The sequence below is a fragment of the Octodon degus genome, unplaced genomic scaffold, assembly GCF_000260255.1.
Source record: "Octodon degus isolate 3935 unplaced genomic scaffold, OctDeg1.0 scaffold00015, whole genome shotgun sequence".
Classification (NCBI taxonomy): domain Eukaryota; kingdom Metazoa; phylum Chordata; class Mammalia; order Rodentia; family Octodontidae; genus Octodon; species Octodon degus.
Genome location: NW_004524591.1, coordinates 9608434 through 9614158, shown reverse-complemented (window position 1 = coordinate 9614158; position 5725 = coordinate 9608434). Strand labels below are relative to the sequence as shown.

The following is a 5725-nucleotide window of genomic DNA, read 5'->3' as shown; positions in this document are numbered from 1 at the left end:
AGAATAAAAGATACATGGATTGGAGGAGAACAAGTAAAATTATTCCTATTGATAGGTTGTTTGATTCTATATATACAAAAAATTGAACACTCCACTAGACAACTATTAGAACTAATTTTACAAACTCATTAAAATAGCAGAATGCAAACAGCATACAAAAATCAGTAGCATTTTTATCACCAAGAACAAGCTAGCTAAGAAAGAAATCTTGAGAGCAGTCTGATTTAATAACAGCTACCAATGAACTAAAGCAAAGCCAAGTAAAACAAAACAAACAAAAAACACGCTAGTGATAAAATTAACTAAGAAAGTGGAGAACACACAAACACACACACACACATAATTGAAAGACTTCTCACATTTATGAATTAAAATAATTAATATTGTTAAAATATACATGCTGCAGATTCAATGCAATTCCTATTAAAATATCAATGACATTCTCCTCAAAAGAGAAAAGTACAATCCTAAAATTCATATGGACATTTGAAAGACCTCAAATAGACTAAGACCTCAAATAGCCTAAGTATCTTAAATAAAAAGAATAAATCAGGAGAGAATTTAATACCTGATTTTAAGACATACTATAAACTCAGGCATGCTGATATATGCCTGGAATCCTATCAAGCTGAGAGGCCCAAACAGGATTGCAAGTTTGAGACTTGGCAATTGATTGACTTAGCAAGACACTGTCTAAAAATAAAATAAATAAACAAAGGAGTGAAATATTGTATCTTGCATTTAACCACCAGTTCTGGAAGAAAATAAGCCCACAAAACCACAAACCATATAGCAGAGTGATAGTAAGAAAGATAGCATGGTACTGGCTGTAGTGATCTGTTGGTCTCTAGATAGTCCCCAGGAGAAAATTATCAGAGGATTCAGAAAATAAATACAAGAGATAATAGCTGGGGTCAGGTGCTGGACCAAGCCTCATAGGCAAAGGCCCCTAGAACAACAGTAGGGATATCTATTTTTTTATTTTTAGATGTTTATTTATAACATTGCAAAGTTACAAGACACAGTGTTGCCTAGCTACAAATAGCCCGTAAGGTCCAGGCAGGATGTTTTTCACAGGACTGGGGTACCTTGAGTGCTTTAGGCAATGAGGTTTCCTCCTTCCCTCTCACATATCGTCAATTTCTAGCTATTGGTCATATCTTCCTTTCTTGTTTTGTTTTGTGGATGATGATGTTCCCTTTCAGTTGAAGAAACTATGTTTGGAGAACTCTTTAGAAGCCCTTTTAAAAAATAGCTGCTTTAAAATTTTTATTTAACTGAAATGGACTTCCATTGGTTTCTGAAGTGACTACTATTTAGTTTGATACATTTTTCCCCATAGTGATTTACGAGATCTTCAAGCCAATATAAATATTTTATAAATATTTGAATATTTGGGTATACACCTTCATAATACATCAGCAATATCTTTTAGCAAGAAGAACACAGAAGAGTAAAGACTAGACACAATTACTAGGTACAGTGAAAATCTGCTGCAAATATTTTTGAGGTAAGAAGATACCACATACCTGTTCAATAAGAAAATCACCCTTACAACACAGGATGATTTTTTAAAAATTTTATATAGGACCTAGGACACTTAAGTTGCCATTTAGGTGCTGAATGGCAGAGCAACAAACCCCAGTTTGTGTCATGAATTCATAGGGAATAGGTTCCCACAACTCAGGGTCCTTCCCATTGGTCCTCACAAAGTGCACTTCTCTGGGCGGCACAGGCAGGCGCTTCAGCTGAACCCAGGTACCTTTCTCTTTGGCTTCCTTCTTTTTCTGATCATTTTCCTTGACATGTTTCAGGAAGGTATCATGACTTTTTGAGTGTTTAATGTGCTCACTTTGCACATGAATTCTCTTGGCAAGTATCTTGCCATTAACTTGCTTGTTTACAACAATACCAACAGCATGCTGGGTAATGTTGTAAGCTCTTCCTGTTTTGCCATGGTAACATTCGTGAGGCATTCCTTTTTGCACAGTATCCATTCCCTTGATATCTACAATATCACTTTTTCTGTAGATTCACATATATGTGGCCCAAGGAACAACTCCATGTTTTCTTAAAGTCCCGGAGAACATATACCATGTTCTCCTCTTCTTGCCCTTTGTGTTAGTTATTTGAGCAAATTACTGTAATATGGCAGTCCAGCCAAAAGGCTAGAAGGCCTTTTTATTCATGATGCCAGACTTAGAAATTTGGTATCTATGTAGAGCAATAGAACAATTGAGTCTAATAGTCTGTAACAGAAGTGAGTTATCAGTACAGCTGGCAATTGTCAGAAGTTGTTAGTGATTTGAACCTTATATAGTTTAGCATATTAGTATGGTATGGCATTACCTGTTTCATTTTATGGTTATACTTTTCTGCTGGATAGTTAAGACCATTTTAAGGTGAGAACTGTATAAATAAAAATTTAACTTTGTGCTATCTAACAATTTTTTAGGTGAATATACTTAGGCACGCTATTCATAGTTGTTCACTTTTTCACTGTGGTCACATAATCTCTTTGACTGGAAAATCAAGGCCTCAACTGAGTTGCATGATGTCACAGTAGAGGGTTTTATGTCCTGAATCCTCATAGACCTTGGAGGGCTAGGGCCAAAGTATTGACTATCCTTTTAGCCTATCTAACTCTCTAATTTTTGGTCTCTATACTTCAGTCACTAAACATCTAGAAGAAAAGCTCAATGACATTACCCTGTAATCGAGACAGTAAGCCTAGCATTATTATATTATCTGAATATCAAACATCTTCAACATAAAATGGAACCATAACTTTTTAACAACCATGAACACTCTAATATTTAAATCTCTATAGAATGTTAACAGGCAACAGTTAGATATTTTTGCATAGAAATTTAGAAACAAAATCATATACAGTATTATAGCATGATGATCTTGATAACCTTTTGTGACATTCTTAAATTTTCATTTTAACATAACATAACCCTTTTAGCCAATCGTCTCTACCTAATACATAAGAAGCTTTCACTTAGTTTGTCATCCATTAATGGTATATACAATAAAAGTCTTATCACAATAAGCAATCTTTATTTTATACTTTGGAAAACCTGCACATCTAGAACCATGAATATATTTAATACACCATGAGATTAACTGTGAATTGCCATATACATGTGAAAACCCTTGTTTCTTAATTTAGTTTTGTACTAAAAAATTTTTTATGCAAAAATCTTGCAATCATTTTTGAAAACTTTCTTATGCAATGACCAAATTATTGGTAGTGTCTTCCTTGGAGGGCAGTAGTAGGCCTGCCACTATTTAAATGGGACATCACAATTAAGTGACTGTTTTAACCCCACTGCTTTTAGATTGTACTTGAAATCTTTATACCTGTTTGTAAAATATGAAACTTTTTTATACCAATTTTAACTTAGCACTGTGAAACAGGCAGTCTACCTTATCAGGAATCATAAGAACTTTAAGTCATCTTTCAAAATACCTCCATTTTGTAAATCTAAGGAAATATGATCTAAGGTACTGTGACATTTTTTCTTCAGAACCAGGGATTGAACTCAGGCCCTTGTACTAGCCGGGAAGCGCTTATTCCACTGAGCCATCTCCCCGGCCCCTAATAATGTACTTCTTGGATGTAACATAACAAAGGGCTTTCAAATACTTTGGATTTTCCCTTTCTTTTGAATGACAGTATTTTTTTTTTGTTATATACATTTTCTCTTTTTATATACATCCTTTTCTCTTTTTATATAATTTGTTTTTCTTTTCAATATAATTATCAGTGTTTTATTTTTAAAATATATTTTTTTCTCCAGCAATTCTTACTAGGAATTATTCTGTTCATCTCTCCAGTTAGTATTATCAGCTAAAAAGTATTCTTGTTCTTAAAAGGAGAAAGATAGCAGTAACTGTAAACAAATAACTTGGAATTTATTTCAGTAAAATTCTAGAACACATGAAAAGGATCATTTTGAGCACTTAATAATAAAGTGATCATGAAGAATCACAATTTGTGCATTTATAACAAGTCACGGAGGATATAGATCACTTCTTTCCCTCATACAATTACTAAACAGATGGTCAGAAAAGTATATTAAGCATGACATATCTGGGTTTCAGCAAGCAATTTAACAAGATTTCTCATGATCTTCTTAAGCTCAAGATAGAGGGAACATGGCCAAGTACAACAGCAGTTAGGTCGGCAAGTACCTCTTCAGATGATTCTTCCCCAGATGCTACTAGTTCACGTCATCCTGTTTAGTGTTTTCTAGTGAAATGCTAATAAGCCCTCATGCTTAATTCTGTGTCTCCAGCTGAACATTCTGCTCAGTGGTTGAGACAAAGAAATGCAACTATATTTACCAAATTTAAGTTCAACAGCAAACTGAAGATCTACAGTATGTTAGAGATGAGGATTATGATCCAAAAAGACCTTGGCAAGCTGCACTATTTAACGGAATGCAATAAGATGAAATTTAATAGAAACAGATATTGGGCTCTATATTTGATTTTAGGAAAATATCTGTGTGAGCACAACATGGAGAAGCTGTAGCCCACTGGCATCTTGACTAAACAACAACTCAAAACTAATGAATGTCTTACTTGACAGTGAGTTCATTAGTTTCAGTAAAGTGGCCAGAAAAAAAGAACTCCATCTAATTGTGAGTGCATTCATGAATATAGAGTATGGGTTCTAAAAATGTGTTAGTCCCAGTGGATTTTGTTTTATTCTTAGTTTAAAATGTTATTATTTCAAGCAAAAAGATACAATTTATTGTTATTACTTCTCAATGTATAGAATGTTTTTTCTAGGTGTCCCCCAAGGCCTCCATGACTCAGAGGCAGAGCTTTTAGAGGGGGATTGGATTATAAGGCGTATTACAGCCTACTTGCTGTTGGGAGGTGGAGTGTGGCAAAAAGAGCTGGTCGCTGGAGGGTGACTTGGAAAATTTATCTCCTTCCCCAGTTCTCCCTTTACTTTCTGCTTCCTGAATTCCCTGTGTTGAGACAAACTATCTGTGGATTCAAAACTAAGTCAACACAAACCTCTCCTCATTTTAGTTGAGGTGTCAGATATTTTATTCCAGCAATGAGGGAAGGAACTAGGCTAAAATGTGAAGAGCTATTTTGGTCATTCTGTAAGTATTTCTTTGTTCTATTTACATATGTTCAGAACATTTGAGACATATATATTCACCTAAATAGGTCTCTCTCTCTCGCTCTCACTCTCTCTCACTCCCTCCATCACAATTGCAATCTTTTCAGCATGTTATAAATATAAAATATGTCATTGAATCTTATAGCATAATATTTGAATGGAAGATTTATATAATAAAAATAAAATAACATCAAAAATAGAAATGGCGTATGGAGTTTTAATAACCACCATCAGTTACTCTTTTTTATCTGTTCTATTAAACTTCACGTGTGGTGACCACCACCATTTAATATATAACAGTCTGCTTTGCTCTTCATTCCAAAGATACAATGGACTAAACCTCCATTTATTTCTCAATAACATAGATTCTATAGAAGAACTTCAGATTTGTAGATGGATTTCCTCCACTTGGTGATTCAGGAAACGTCTTCTATTTTGTAATGTACATCTTCAGAATGTGTCTTCTTTGTTAGTTTTACCTGAGTTACATAAGGAATAGAAAAGAATTTGAGAAATAATGTTTCAAATATCAGTTTCTAAGTAGCACAGATCACTGAAGCTTCCTCAGGCTGACTG

General features: G+C 34.3%; 1 pseudogene; it reads right to left on the bottom strand.

The window, feature by feature from the left end:
- Nucleotides 1-1580: 1580 nt before the first annotated feature.
- LOC105741512 lies at nucleotides 1581-2138 on the bottom strand (annotated as a pseudogene).
- Between the last annotated feature and the right edge of the window lie 3587 nt (nucleotides 2139-5725).